The sequence below is a fragment of the Rhipicephalus sanguineus genome, chromosome 7 (genome assembly GCF_013339695.2).
Source record: "Rhipicephalus sanguineus isolate Rsan-2018 chromosome 7, BIME_Rsan_1.4, whole genome shotgun sequence".
In the NCBI taxonomy this organism is placed as follows: Eukaryota; Metazoa; Arthropoda; class Arachnida; order Ixodida; family Ixodidae; genus Rhipicephalus; species Rhipicephalus sanguineus.
This window is the reverse complement of record NC_051182.1, coordinates 122,847,888-122,864,759: the sequence shown is the minus strand read 5'-3', so window position 1 is coordinate 122,864,759 and position 16,872 is coordinate 122,847,888.

Genomic DNA, 16,872 nt, shown 5'->3' with positions numbered 1-16,872 from the left:
TACATTAGCTCACATGCTTTGGGAGTGCGGGTCGCTCGGCCCGACTTACAGCAAGGCCGAGTGGGATGCGCTTTTACGAGCCCAAACCTACAGGACCAAATCCTGGCCGTCCAGTGCGCCCGCGACAGGGCCGTTAGGCTAGACCTGCCGGTCCCAACGTGGGAGTAGCCGGGTGGCGCGGGGCAACCTCTGCGTCTGCACTGGACTCTCAATAAAGTTGTACTCTCTCTCTCTCTCACGCCACCTCTTCTCACCTCCTCGCGTTCACGCGAGGAGAGGGGGGAGAGTTGGCGCATGCGCAGTATGGGTGCGGACGCCGCACAACGGACACTGCCCCGAGCATAAGATGCTTTCGCATCTTAAATTTACGCAGACACCTAAATCTGCTTGGGTGAAAAATCTGAAATCAGTGCAGATAAAGCAGCACTGCTGGCGATCCCCCGACGTCCCCGGTCACGTCGTGCCTGGGTGTGCAGACGCACATCCACGTCCATACTACGTCGACTTCATATTACTTGACATACCTGCACGATGCCATCACTCGTTCATGGGAGGTTCGCAATTCAGAATGCTACTTTACCACTTGAGTATGTCACGTGGCGTAATCACTTCGCCATGTGCTCATACTGGGTGAAGTCAATTTTGAAGGTCGGCCGCCAGACTTTTCTGGGTGGATTAGGGACTGTACACTGCGTTGCATGCAGACAAGTTATCGCATATAGTGCGCGCTGATTGGCTGCTTGAGGGAAGGCGGGCAAGCAGTCACTTCACTCAGCTGAGGCGCGGAACTCTACGTGCTCGGTTGCGGCACTTCAGCTGAAGATGACCGTCTGAGAGTGGGGCCCAAGAAAATTTTGGGAATGGTCCATGCCTGTTTTGAAAGTGCGCCAACTCCATTTTCCTATTACACAAAGTCAATTTTGGCCGTAGGCTAACCAAATATGGATGGTGAACAATGCCAACTTGTCGAGTGAGCCATGTTGGTTTTGAACGTTGGTAAACTGCAATTTCGAATTTGGTACCGGAACCAACGCGATGTCATAACAAGGTCATGTCAATTTTCTTCGTCTGCGGTGTTAACGCCTACATTTTGCCAGACGCATGCTGGATGTTACGCTTCGATGGGCATGTAATGCTTTCCATTTAAAAAACAGGCTAGAGCGCGCTTGCTCCGTATTGGGCGCGAGGCCCACCACTGGAAAAGCTAGCGCCACCATAGGCGTGATGCGCACGGCAGGATGAGCAGTGGCGTCAACTGTTACGGGAGCAGCAACGCGCGCTGAAAACGAAATGTTAAATGTCACATGTTCTGCAATTCTGATTAAACGAGGAGGTTTGCCGCTTCGGCTGTGCGCTTGGCTACACTTCAAAGCACTGCAGTATGCAGCCGCTCTCTTTGAAGGCGTCTTATATGGTATGCCAGTGCTTGGAGCCGCAGTGCAGGACGCGCGCAACGGAGTCACTAAGCAAACCGCGCAACGCGCAGGCCACGGTCAGCCGTTTTACGCTTAATCATGGACAGACAAGAAAGGCGGAAGTGATGACGAAGAGACACTCGCGTCATGTCCCGCCTCTTGGTTGGCTGTGGGTCAACCTCACTGCTTTCACTAGCCAGGCTGTGCATTCTGGCGCTGCTGTCGTATGTGGAAAGCTCCAGCGCACGGTTACGAGCGCCTTGTCCCCGCGAGAGCAACGCAACCACCTGCTGCCGAAACGGATCACAGAGACCACGCATAAAAGATCACCTGATTCACAAACTGGATTAGCTGCAACAAAATGTCGTATGAGTAAACAGGGTACAGGTGGCCATTCATTACCGGAATTTTTAAAGGCGGTGTCAAGGACTGCCACCGAAAGATATTGTTACTCGAGCATGTGTCCTGCATCAGTATTAAAGCAAAGCTATGACTATACAGATACATGTTCTTGTCACTAGCTTTCGCTTCCAAACTTTATTGCCCCGACAAATTTTGTCAGAGATTCTGGCATCAATACTAAGCCAAATAAAATGTTTTCGTTGCAAGTGAAATTACGTTTATTCTTCGATATGCCTAGGAGTTGCATTATCAGAAAGACAGTGCGTCTGCTTGGAACAAAGTTGAGGAGTCCTTGCCTTATCGGGAAAAAGGAGGCAAGCGAAGCTTGTGGTAGGCGTGCTATTGTACCACTTTCTTTTCTATCGAATTGCACAATGCTCTCTCTTGTTGAACGTTCGTCCGCGAGCTTAGCAGCGCAACACTTCCGCTGCTGCGAAAAAAAAATGACGGTCACGCATTCACATTCACGCGACAATTAGACTTGCACAGTGAAAGAACTAGTGACCTCTATGAAAGATCCCACTGTCATATAAGAAACGGCTGATCGCCGACAAGCCAATGATCTATAGAGCATCAGTTATTGGAATACGGTGCAGACGAATACGCATGTGACCAGCGTACCTTCGACAGCCATGTTTCTGTGCACGGGCCGGGTTTTCCGAGTACTATGCCGCCGCCACAGCCACGGAAACCGAAACGTGTAACTCATAAAAACTTTGCATGGAAAAGGAACATTTTATTTGTGAAAGGAGACAGTTTAGTCGTCTATACTAGAATGGTACGTTGCTCTTTGTGCTACAAAACCTCATACTGACTAGAAAAACGAATGCATTTGGCGACCGTTTAGAAGCCTGTCTTGTCTTGTCGGAAGCCGAAAACATCTCGCCCTTTCCTGTGGTTTCAACTACACACCGTCCCAATAGCAGCCCATACCAGCGGTTCTCAATCGGATTAGATGCCAGACCACTGACTGCGAGCAAACCGTTCACCTGTCCTCGAGGCAATGCAGCTGAAGTAACTCTCGAAGCTCGAAAGTACGTTCTCGCCTTACCCGATAGAAAAAAAAAATGAGCACATCCTAAGGATATCTCGACTGGCCATAAATATTGCTGAGATAGCCATCAGCCAAAAGGCAAGCAAATTCACGGCTGCTGCTACACTGAGCTCAAGTGGGGCATCACGTGAGTAAGACGTACAGCACATCGCTCTCTTGCTGAGGGAGTAAGAGTTTAGCCACTGCTTCTGGAGCATTAACTCTTATTGATCACTTGAATCTCGTTGCGATTTTCTTTTCCTGGATATAGCCGGGCAGATGGCATAGTCTTGCTTTCTGTACGGCAGCACTAATTTAAGCCAGAGCCGGCACTGAAGCTCCCAATCGACACTAGCGCCCTTGTATAATAAGATTATGTATAAGGCTAGTAGTTCCGCTTGCGAACGCCAAGGAAAAATGGAAGTTCGTAAGTACTCCGTCCCTGGTGTTTACCGAAGCTGAGGTCAGTTTTGCCAGGGCCGACGGGTGAATGCTCGGGAGCGCTGCTGTTCTGGCACATACAGTGATAATTCAGCACTATTTGTCATACCTCGTCCCCCAACCCTCTCCCCAACCCCCGTATGCCAGGGTGCTTCTTAACAGTATCGAACAGTTAGTCTTCGCCACGTGCGACTACTTGTTCCATCTTCGTCATTTTTTCGTCTTTCAGTCAGAGTTTCCCACAATACTTACTAGAGAGAACTCTGGCGCTGCGATCGTTTAGCCACTAGGGGAAGGATGAGTAGTACGTGTATTTGCCTAGTCTTTCTGCTGTCGCCTTCGAACGTACTTGTGGCTTTTTTTATAGTGTATTGGCGCTTCTTTAGAATACCCGAATGCTTCCTTGTCGCCCTCGCGAGCTGAGTTAAATTGGGGGTTCACAGTAACAATAAATAAATATAAATAAATAAAAAAATAGATAAATAAATAAATAAATGGCAGAGCCTAAAGCGGTCAAGGTGGTGAAGTGTGTTTGCTTAACATTTGCATAGCGGCTGCAGGTTATACGGAGACACACGGAGACGAAAGAACGAAGCTCAAGCTTTGGAAAATCTGTGTACTACCTATGATTCCCATGCGTTGAGCTCCCATAGACACTCGCACCAGATTTCCCTCTGGTCAACTATTATGAAACTCTATGTTTTCAGCAATAGTTACAACACGAGCGTGCGCCGGCTAGCCCCCATCCACTGCTGTACTAGATATCATTTTACTGCTTGTCACAGCCAGCGGGAAAATCAATACGCTTCGATTCCAGCGCGTGTCAAACGTGATTGCAAAAGCATGTTGTGGTACATGCAGAAATTCTAACTTCAGGCCGATATCCCCCACTCCGTCAACCGCGCTTGGTGAAATGTTGTTTCTAATGCCTAAAAATGTGCTGCGCTCGACAGTTCCTCGATAGTTCTCGACAGCGGAACAGGCGTTACGCAGAGTATCCGCAGATTACTTTTAAACGTAAGAAAAGCTAACCTTACACAAGCTTTACATGTACGCAAAAGTTGACAATGTCTCACCAGGCGCATTATTGAGCTGTGGTGTCGGTGTTGTCCTCGGAGACGGTAAATGTAGCGGTACGTCGGCTCCAGTGAATTTCCAGGGACCTGTGCGTATTGCCGTTGGTGGGAATTCCTCCCCAGGTTCACATGAATAACGCATATAGTGTTATGTTGTCTAACATTATGTTATGTCAGGTTAGGGTTCTGTGTGTGGTTTCTGCGGCATCTTTTATCCTTTGACGGAAGGATGCAGTGAGAAAATATAAGGAATTATAGGATAGCTGAACCTTATTCACAGATATCAAAGCGCCTGTTTAAAAAGTGTTGTCCGCTGGGATTCTTCGCAAGAAATTCTGGCCGTTCTTGGTATGCTCGACATTTTATCCGGGGAGACTTCCGGTAAAGAGAATTTGTGACATCAGGCACACACGAAAGAATAGAAAGTTAAGACCATGATTGTCTTGGACACCCATGAAAGATGACATTAGAAAAAGCTGCAGCTACACCGCGTTTCTTTCTCTCAAAATTTCGGTTGTATCTGCGTTCCGAAGTCACCAAGGGGGGTACACGGAAAGAGCCGTAAATGTTTCCCAGCAATTTTTATATATGTTTGTAGCGAATTTTCATCCTTCCCTCTCTAAAGCTGGAACTTTAATGTTAGCGACCACGCGCCTCTATTTATGTCTGCCGGCCAATTCATTAGAACACATAAGCGACTACACTCAGTATTTTCATGCAATGTTATTACTCATGAAACGCTATGTGCTTTTAGAAAATTCTAGGTAGAGCAAACTGGAAGGATGCTTTCCAGGGGCGTAGCTGCGTGGCGGAACTGTCCCCATGTTAGGCAGTTCCGCCACGCAGCATACGCCCTCCTGCATAGTAACGACAAACTTTTTATATAAATAGGTTACCGCTGGTGGTACGCAGAGCATGGAGCCGCTTCAGCGTGTACTCACCCGCGAGATGGTGCGAACGGCGTGCATTAACCCTTTCAGCCCTGGATTTTTTATTTTGGCCGGAGACATTCTTTGTGCGTCTTTTCCTAAGAGTTAGGACCTCAGAAGACCAAAAACGAAAAATTGAGCCAGTGGTGCATGTATTTATGGATTAATTAGCATGTAATCAAAATAGGTCATCAGGGCTCAGTGGTTGTGAAATTAGGAAAATGACTTCTTCATTTCTGCTGCTCACTAGGGCACACAAATTGTGAACCACGTCTCATTTTTCAGTGTGATACTTCTTGAAACAGCTTCTGTACGACGTCCCGAAAACGGCGCTTAGTCGCCTCACCTGACCCGCCTAAGCGTCACCCATGACTTCGGTCAAGCTTTTTCTTCTTTGTGGCTCCCAGCTCCGCAAATATGTTGCAACTTTGATGTCAATCACAGTGGGGATCATTGAAGAAGTATTTCCCCAAGAATGAGCAGTTTTGGTATCATTTCCGAGGTGCTAGGGAAACTTTTGTGCGGCGTCGTCAATTGACGACGCCAGGGCCGAAAGGGTTAAAGGGGTCATGAACCACTTTTCCAAGTAATGATCTAATGACCTCCGTATCGGAGTTTACTGCCTCCCGAATCGATTGCCGCAAAAACTTCTCCAATCCGTCAAGAATGAGCGGAGTTCGATGGCGCCCGCTCTCAGCGATTTTTCTCGTGCCGACGAGCGCACTGGAAGCTAGACAGGGAGGGATGGCACGGGGGAAAGAAGTTACGTCAGCGCGCATCATGAAACGCGATCGCTCTCCCGCTGTAATTCGCGTGCGCGAGTGCGGCTACCGTGTACTGAGGAGTAGAGGTGTGCACGGGCTCCGGGTAGCCCGAAAGCCCGAGCCCGACCCGGCCCGCGGGCCGGGCTCGGCCGGGCCGACGTACTTTCACCTCGGGCCCGGGCCGGGCTCGGGCTACTTGGAGCTTTATCGGGCCGGGCTCGGGCCCGGCGCAAAGCCCGACTGAAGCCCGAAATATAGAGAATGAGCGGGAATTGTTTTTCAGCACACATACAGCGCCATTTCCGCGACCGCCCTTTACCGTTTTTCCTTTCCATTCGCTACTTTAAACAAAAGGGGAGCAGGTAAAGCACTGCCTCTGTTGCACTCCGACAAACAGAAAAGTAACACCACCTGAGCTAGTGACGGCGCCACGCGACTGTTCGCGTTAGATTTAAGGCAAAATCCCATATGAGGGAAAATGCACGCGACAGCGACGAGCGACCCGACGTAGATCGCCTTCGTGCAAGCGGACGCTTGCATGGACATACCCCATACAGGTGACGGCTTTGGCGAGCGAACTCCATTGTTGCTGGCATGAGGCCGTCTACTTTTATAGCAGAAGTGCCGCGAACAGTCTCTATTAGAGACTGTTCGAAACTGCGACGAACAGTCTCTATTAGAGACTGTTCGTCGTGTGTCGTTTGATCATATTCGATATGCTCAATAAAATGCCAAAGTACCGGAAAACGATGTTTTGTTTTCGTAGCGAACCTTCAAAAAGCCGGGCCGGGCCGGGCCGGGCCGGGCCGGGCCCGGGATTGTGTTTTCGTACGTCGGGCCGGGCCGGGCGGGCTCGCAGCCCTTTGCCGTCGGGCTCGGGCGGGCCTTCGACAAAGTCAGCGGGCCCGGGCCGGGCTCGGGCTCGGAAATACGGCCCGTGCACAGCTCTACTGAGGAGTGCGGCATCGGTAAGTGGCTGCACCCCGTGGCAAGAAGCGCATCTGATCCGAACGCCGCTCTGGATATATGTCGGTTATCGGCCAATAAGGATGCTATGTCTTTTGCGACCTGAACAGGCAGATCGCGACGTCAACGGGCAGACCCCCCCCCCCTCCCCACCGACGAGAGTGAGAACTGGCCTCGGTTTGAAAAGAGGGCGCCTGAGAAAACAGCAACTTCGCGTTCCGCTTGTAGCCTTTACGCGGCGCGCACGACTGCAATATTTGGCAGAGCAGTTCATAGCCGTGTCGGCTTTCCGCAAGATGTGTTTTTTCAACAAGCCCAAGGGGTGCTTCATGACGCCTTTAAACGTCGTCGCAACGCTCATCTTTCGCAGGAATTGGAATGCGTGCTGCGGGCGTCCGAGCTGTTTTAGCGGAGTAGCCAGCAACTTATCCAGCTGTCGGCATTGTTATTGTGAAGTAGAACAATAGTGAACAGCTGTAGTATCTCTCTATACCCTAGCGACGTCGCCGCATCCTAGGAATCGTCTTTATTACGATTGCACTTACGTGGACTCGATCGGCGGGTTGTCGTTGTCGCCATGAGGTTCTGCATGTGTATATATATATATATATATATATATATATATATATATATATATATATATATATATATATATATATATATATATATATATATATATATATATATATATAGTGTGAGCGCTGACTGTGTCGGTCATTATCTTCACTTGTGCATACAAATCATCGTGATCATCATCATCGTGTTGGATCGCCGGTGTTCGGTTTTTGGTTCGCGCGCCTTTGCTGTAAATACAACAATCGTTCCGTCGTACCTGACGTCTTCTCACAAGTGGTGGAGCGTGCTGTGATTCCCACGTCCTCTTGCTCTACCGGTCACCCCTGGAGCTCCGGTCTGGTCGACGACTTTGCTTGCCAACAACATCCATGGCACAAAACGACGCACCTCCTACCGTCCCTGCCGCGGTCGCTCAGCCTGCTGGGCCACGGTACACCGTGAGTACATCCCAGCGAGACCCTCCAGTATTTTCCGGCCTCCGCGGTGAGGGCGTAGAAGAATGGCTGGACAACTACGACAGAACCAGTGCTTGTAATTATTCGGACGAGGCACACAAGCTGCGCTATGTTCCCTTTTACCTCAAGGAGGTCGCGAAGACGTGGTACCATAACCACGAAAGCGACTTTCTGATTGGTCAGCATTCACGGTGCAGCTGCGTCAGATCTTCGGCACGTCTGCAAGACGCTCTGAGGTAGCGAAACAGAAGCTCGCTACTCGCATCCAGGGACCCGACGAATCGTATACGTCGTACATTGAAGACGTTCTGGCTCTCTGCCGCCGTGCCCAAAGTGACATGCCCGAGGCCGATCGCATTCGTCATGTACTGAAAGGCATCAACTCTATCGCCTTGAATGCTCTTGTCATCCAGAACCCAACTTAGGTTCAGGACATCATTACGACGTGCCAACGCCTGGACGCACTCCACTCAATGCGCCTTCCACACGCCTCCTGCGACTCTCGCCTTACTGGAGAACATGAACTGCGCGCCCTCATCCGCACCATCGTGAGAGAGGAACTTCACGGCATTGTTCCTGGCAGCCCACCTACTTCATCCGTCCGCTCTCCTCCTTCTAATCTGCGGGAAATTATCAAGGATGAACTGGCGTTAATGACAAGCGTCGCACGTGCCCCGTCTCCTGCGGCATTCCATGCGCCTTCATATGCCGAAGTTCTACCACGGCCTCCGGTACCAACTCCACCTGCGCCTGCGGACGTCGTATACGACCACTTGGCCGCGATGGCAGCTAAGGCACCAGCACAACAGTACTCCGCTCCTTGGCGCCCTGCACGCCCCATCTGTTTCTACTATGGCATACGAGGCCATATCTCCCGCTTTTGCCGCCGGCGCCAGCAAGATGAACGACGAGGATATTCTTCCTACGAAAGGGATTTTACTCCGAGGTCCAATCCCTACGTTCCGGGACCCTACGTTGCCTCGTCACAACGCTCGCCTTCTCCTCCTTTGTCCCACGGCGACCCTCGTCCTTCCCGCTCACCCCGCCGTCGTTCACCGTCGCCCTTCCGCCGTACTTCTTCGCCCTTACTTTCTGCCCCGACACCTCTTGACGGCCACTCGGAAAACTAGAAGCTGCAGTTTTTAGAGGGGAAACTGCTCGTCGTCTAAACGCAATAATTCCTCCTGCGCGCCCTGCAAATTTACTGACTGTATGTGTGGAAGGTATTTTGGTGGACGCCCTTGTAGACACTGGAGCCGCTATCTTGGTCATTCATCGCAAATTATGCCATCGTCTACGAAAAGTGCAAACTCCGTATGTTGGTCCGGTGTTATGTGGCGCCAATGACAATCCCATTTACCCTATTGGACAGTGCACTGTTCGTGTTCTGATCGACGGAATTCGCCATCATATTCATCTTGCTGTACTTTCTTCGTGTGCTCACCAGATTATATTAGGCTGGGACTTCCTGTCAGCTGCTTCCGCTGTCATTTCGTGTGGTCCGCCCGTTATTCACATTACGGACACCGAGCATTCTAGTGCTTACGATTTCTCGTCGCCTCACCTTGTCGCAGCTGCGGATTTTGTACTGCCTCCAGACCAAGAACGTATTGTCACAATCAAATCAAGAGATACTACAGACGGTGACGCAGTGGTTGTCCCAGATCAGCGGTGTATTTTTCGAGGAATCGCATTCGCCTGTTGTCTAGTGCGGTTTTCACGTGGTCATGCCAGTCTCACCGCCTACAACACGACATCAGAGACGCAACTCCTGTCTGAGGGGTCCACTGTTGCCAGCCTTATCGACACAGCACCGGTATGTGTCGTCACTGTATCGCCTTCCTCGCCAAACGCAAAGTGTACGCCCGCTGGAGGTTCATCTAATGCTCTCAAGGCCATTTTGAGTACCGACCTGACTCCAACCCAAAGTTATGACTAATTGGCCATTTTAACGAAACACGAAGCTTGTTTTGACGTTTGTTCGGATGGCTTGGGTCAAACTACGGCGGCCTCTCATCGTATCAACACAGATGGGTCTCGTATCATTCGCCGTCGCCCTTACCGTGTCTCGTCTTCAGAACGCAAGGTTATCGAGGAACAAGTCAATGACATGCTCGCACGCAACGTTATCAGGCCTTCAGCAAGCCCTTGGTCTTCTCCTGTTGTCCTAGTTAAGAAAAAGGACGGGTCCGTACGATTTTGCGTTGATTACAGGGCACTAAACAAAATTACCCGGAAGGATGTATATCCTATGCCTCGGATTGACGATGCCCTTGACACCTTACAGGGCGCTGAATACTTTTCAAGCCTCGACTTGCGATCTGGCTATTGGCAGATCCCGATGCGCGAGTCTGATAAAGAGAAGACCGCATTTGCTACACCTGATGGCCTCTTCGAATTTAATGTGATGCCTTTTGGGCTCTGCAATGCCCCAGCCACATTTGAGCGAATGATCGACACGGTACTGCGGGGCTTAAAATGGAAGACCTGTCATTGTTACCTGGACGACATCGTCATCTTTTCGTCCAGCTTCTTACAACACCTAGAACGTCTAGACGAGGTACTAACGTGTCTAGCCAAAGCCAGTCTCCAGCTAAATACCAAGAAGTGTCGGTTTGCGAGCCGCAGCATCAAAGTGTTGGGTCACGTCGTCAGCAAGCTTGGTATTGAACCTGATCCTGGCAAGGTGGCCGCTGTCTTCCACTTTCCTAAACCCACTACGCTAAAGGACCTTCGCAGCTTCCTCGGCTTAGCGTCGTACTTCCGCCGGTTTGTCCGTGATTTCGCCACTATCGCAGCACCTCTTCACAAACTTCTGACCACAAGTGCATCCTTCGTTTGGACGGATGACTGTGAAGCTGCTTTCCAGACCCTCAAGCGATGCCTCACGTCAGGGCCAGTTCTTCGCCATTTCGATCCCAGAGCACCTACTATCTTACACACTGACGCAAGTGGGCATGGAATCGGCGCTGTCCTGCTGCAGCTTGACCAGACTTCGCAAGAGCAAGTAGTGGCTTACGCGAGTCGCACTCTCTCTCCAGCTGAACGGAATTACACCATCACTGAACAAGAATGTCTGGCCATCGTGTGGTCTGTGCAAAAGTTTCGCCCTTATTTGTACGGCCGCCGTTTTACGATCGTCACAGACCATCATGCGCTCTGTTGGTTGTCCACTCTGAAGAACTTGTCAGGACGCCTCGGCCGTTGGGTGCTCCGACTCCAGGAGTATGACTACATTGTCACATACAGGTCGGGTAAGAAACACCAAGATGCCGACGCTTTGTCGCGTTGTACGCTGTCGCAAAATAACCATGACGCACCTACCTCCTGTGTGGCACCTCTCAGCGAAGCGACCACGCCGACTACCAGCCTTAGTCCGATCAAGTCCACTGCGCCGGCTGACTTGCTTCAGTCCGCAGACCTCGCCGCGCTCCAACGTGCAGACACGTACTGCCGTACAATCATCGATCGGCTCACTGGCTCGTCCCGTGCTCTTAACAGCCGCTTACGACGACAGCTCGCGCGTTTCAAACTTCACGATGGAGCGCTCCTTCGGTACATTTACCATCCTCTCGGTAACCGATGGGTCCCAGTCGTCCCTCGCTCACTTCGGCTCCAAGTTTTAGACGCTTTTCACGACGACCCGACGGCTGGCCATTTAGGTTTTCACAAAACCTACGATCGCATCAAGGCTCGCTGCTTCTGGCCTGGCTTTTCCACTAGTGTTTACAAGTACGTCGAGTCCTGTTCGTCATGCCAGCACCGAAAACGTTCGACATCTCTTCCCGCCGGCCCTTTACAACCCCTACCGTGCCCGTCCGCTCCCTTCGAGTTCGTGGGCATAGACTTATACGGACCTCTTCCGCTTACACCCGCCGGTCATCGCTGGATCGTTACTGCCGTAGATCACTTAACTCGCTACGCTGAGACGGCAGCTCTTCCTTCTGGTGCTGCCTCCGAAGTCGCCGACTTTGTCCTGCGTGCCATTATCTTACGCCACGGCGCTCCTCGAGTTCTCCTTAGTGACCGTGGCAAGAGGTTTCTTTCTCATGTCCTCGCTGAAGTCCTACAGGCCTCTGACACCATCCATACGACCACCTCGGCATATCACCCGCAGACAAATGGTCTCATCGAGCGTTTTCACCGAACTTTGTCCGACATGATCTCTATGTATGCTCAGCCGGATCACAAGAACTGGGACACAATACTGCCTTTCGTCACGTTTGCCTACAATACGGCCATACAGCGCACTACAAGCTACAGCCCGTTTTTCCTCTTGTATGGCCGTGCACCGTCTTTTGTTCTGGACACCAGCTTCTTCTCCGCGCTCTCTGTCCCATCAGCGTCCCTTCCAGAAGAGTTCGCTGCCCGCGTCGTCCACTGCCGTGAAATTGCCCGCGCCAACACCTCTACCATTCAGGCCAAGAGGAAAGTTCGTTGTGATGAGGCACGTAGAGTTGTGTCTTTCCACCCAGGCGACGAAGTGCTCCTCTGGACACCTGTCCGCACACCGGGGCTCTGTGAAAAATTCGTTCACAGATACCTGGGCCCTTATACCGTGCTTGAACGAACGTCTGCGGTGAATTATCGCGTCGCTCCTGTTAGTTCGGCTTCAGACCGCCGCCGTCGCGGTACCGAGATCGCCCATGTGTCTCGCCTGAAGCCCTATATCCGGCGTTCGTAACCTTACTAAATGGACGTCTTGCTGACCGCTTTCGTGAAGGGGGAAAATAGTGTGAGCGCTGACTGTGTCGGTCATCATCTTCACTTGTGCATACAAATCATCGTGATCATCATCATCGTGTTGGATCGCCGCTGTTCGGTTTTTGGTTCGCGCGCCTTTATACAACAATCGTTCCGTCGTACCTGACGTCGTCTCACAATATATATATATATATATATACATATATATATATATATATATATATTGTAGCAACCTCGTTTTCTACCTCGCGGGTGTGGCAAGTCTATGGTATAACAACCACGCATCCGATTTCGCTACGTGGTCCGCTTTCAAGACCGCCATCATCGACGTCTTTGGCCGCCCTGCCGTTCGCAAGCTGCAAGCCGAACAGCGGTTACGTGAACGAGCCCAGCAGTCCGGCGAGTCTTTCACGAGCTACATTGAAGACGTGCTCGACTTGTGCAAGAAAACCAACGCAACCATGTCTGAAGCCGACAAGATCCGGAACATCATGAAAGGCATCGACGACGATGCCTTCACCATGCTACTCGCCAAAAACCCTCGCACTGTGGCAGAGGTCATCACGCTGTGCCAAAGTTACGAGGAGCTACGCCGGCAGCGGCTGATGACGCGTCGACCTCCATCACGCGACGCCGATCTCGCTGGCTTGTCGGCCGTGTCGGACCACTCCGTCTTACTCGCCGAAATCAAGTCATTCGTCCGGGAGGAAATTGCCCGCCAGTTCTCCTTACTGGCCTTCTCTCACCCGCAGGATGTTGTACAGTCGTCGACCACACTGCTGCCTCCCCTACGCCGGGCTATTGAGCAGGAAATCGCGGAGGTTATGCCGGAATACCACCAGCCCCCTCCTGCGTCTGCGCCGCTCAGTTACGCCCAAGTTGCAGCCAGGCCGCCCCCAGCGCTCCCTGTGGTGCCCCCGCTAACATACGCTGGAGCCGTCACCAGGCCTCAGGCCTTCGAAGCGAGTGTGCCGGCTGCGTACGCCGACATCATCCCTACGCCCCGACTGCAGCCCACCATGCAGTCGTCATATCAGCAGCCGCCCCGTCCCTCGCGTCCTGCCACGTGGATGGGACCTAGCTCGGCAAACCGATGGCGCACTGCCGACAACCGCCCGATCTGCTTTGCGTGCGGTTGCGCCGGCCACGTAGCCCGCTATTGCAACCGCGTGCAGCCGCCTCGAGTCGGATCAGCCGTCACCAACCAGTCCAGCCGCCCGTATTATGACCCGCTGCCGCCTATGTCACCGACGTCACGCCCAGGTCCATCTACCCGTCGTTCACCGTCCCCACGACGCCGCTCACTGTCACCGATGCGGCCTCGTCCGGTCGCACGAGACCAGGAAAACTAGTCGTCGCAGTCCAAGAGGCAAGGGCTGCGACGCTATCGAACAGCCAAAGCCCTCAGCAAAGCCCATCAAACGTAGTAGACGTGTTTGTAGATGGTGTGCGCACATCGGCCCTTGTAGATACTGGAGCTGCCGTTTCCGTTATGGACGCTAAATTTAGCCGACTACTACGAAAGGTGACGACGCCACTTTCCGGGCTCTCCCTCCGTACAGCCAGCGCTCACAGTATTCACCCGACAGCGGTGTGCACAGCCCGTGTTGTGATTCAGGACGCTCTGTACGCCGTCGAATTCATCATAATTTCCTCATGCTCTCACGACGTCATCCTGGGATGGGATTTTCTCGCCCGTCACGCCGCCGTAATTCGTTGCGCACCAGCCGAAATAGAGCTCTCACCATTCGCAGATTTGGCGCCGGCGGACAGTACACCGGCTGCGACCAAGGTACTCGTCAAAGACGACACCACACTTCCTGCAAACTCGTCAACGGCTGTGTCAGTCTGCTGCACTGGACTCACCGACGCCGTTGCACTCCTCTCTCCATCTGACCGCGTCTTCACTAGAAAAGGCTTGTTGGTGCCATTTGCGACCGTGCAAGTCATTCAGGGCGACACCGACATTTTTGTTACGAACCCATCCCCGTACATTGTTAGGTTGGTGCGAGGGGAATGTCTCGGCGGAGCTGAAGCCTTCGAAGACGCACAAGTTATGGACGCACCGGGTGACACGCACTGCGCCAACTCCCATTCGCTCAGTGCTGTTTCCACATCTGATTCGTCACCCGCTGATTTATTTGGTTCCTCGATTGCTGAACACCTTACGTCGGTCGAGCGTTCCCAGCTTCTATGCCTGTTGGAAGAATTTCGTTCTTCGTTCGATGTAGCGCAAACTTCTCTCGGCCGCACGTCTGCTGTCACGCATCGCATCGACACTGGCGCCCAACCACCACTGCGGCAACGTCCATATCGCGTGTCGCCAACAGAGCGTCGTGTAATTACCGAGCAAGTCGAAGACATGCTTAGCCGCGATGTTATTCGACCCTCAAACAGCCCGTGGGCGTCTCCTGTCGTTCTCGCTGCGAAGAAGGACGGCTCTGTGCGGTTCTGTGTGGACTACCGACGACTCAATAAGATCACCCGTAAGGACGTCTATCCCCTACCTCGAATAGACGATGCCATTGACAGCCTGCAAGGAGCAGAGTTCTTTTCATCGCTCGATTTGCGCTCAGGGTACTGGCAAGTCCCCATGGCTGATGACGCTCGACCGAAGACAGCCTTTGTCACACCCGACGGCTTGTACGAATTCAACGTCATGCCGTTTGGGCTGTGCAATGCGCCTGCGACCTTTGAGCGCATGATGGATACCGTTCTGCGCAACTTGAAATGGCACACGTGCCTATGCTACCTCGACGACGTCGTCGTTTTCGCCCCGGACTTCTCAACACACCTTCAACGCCTCCGGCAGGTTTTGACGCGCTTGAGCGACGCCGGGCTACAACTGAATCTCAAGAAGTGCCGATTTGCAGCACGGCAGCTGACGATACTAGGATACGTGGTGTCCAAGGACGGCATCCTCCCAGATCCAGCCAAGCTTCGGGCCGTGACAGAGTTCCCCAAACCTACGTCCGTCAAAGAACTGCGCAGTTTCGTAGGACTATGCTCCTACTTTCGGCGCTTCATCCGAAACTTCGCGACTATCATATCACCGCTGACGAAGCTCCTTGGAAGTAACGGGCCCCTCAATTCGTGGTCGTCAGAGTGCGACGACGCTTTCGCAAAGCTCCGTCGTTTGTTGACGTCTCCTCCCATTCTACGCCACTACGACCCTACGGCCCCTACAGAGGTACACACGGACGCCAGCGGTGTTGGCCTCGGTGCTGTCCTTGCGCAGCGCAAACCTGGGTTCCCGGAATATGTTGTCGCATATGCAAGTCGTACGCTTACTAAAGCCGAGACCAACTACACCGTCACGGAGAAAGAATGCCTGGCAATCATTTGGGCCCTTACAAAGTTCCGACCTTATTTGTATGGTCGCCCGTTTGATGTCGTGACCGACCATCATGCACTGTGCTGGTTGTCGTCATTGAAGGATCCCTCAGGCCGTCTTGCCCGTTGGGCACTTCGCCTGCAAGACTACGACATCCGCGTGCTGTACCGCAACGGACGTCAGCATGCTGACGCCGACGCCCTGTCGCGCTCTCCCTTGCCTGACGACAATGCCCACAACTCAGCGTCTCACATTGTCGTTTCTTCCATCGATATTCACACCATCGCTACCGAGCAGCGCAAGGATCAATGGATTGCCTCACTGATAGACTTGCTGACTGATCCATCGGCCACACCATCCACTCGCGTTTTGCGTCGTCAAGCCCACCATTTCGCCGTTCGCGACGACCTGCTCCACCGACGCAATTACAACGGCGACGGCCGCCAGTGGCTACTAGTAATACCCCGCAGTCTGCGTTATGACATATGCGAGTCGTTCCACTCTGATCCGCAGTGTGCACACCCTGGGGTATCGAAAACCTACCACCGCATTCGCCAACGTTACTTTTGGCGAGGGATGTACCGCTACGTGGAGAAGTTCGTTCGCTCCTGCATCGATTGTCAGCGCCGCAAAACTTCAACGCACCTGTCGCCAGCAGGTCTGCAACCTCTACCTTGCCCTGACCGACCGTTTGGGCGCGTTGGCATCGATTTATATGGGCCACTTCCCCTGACGTCCGCTGGTAACCGCTGGGCCATCGTCGCTGTAGACCACCTC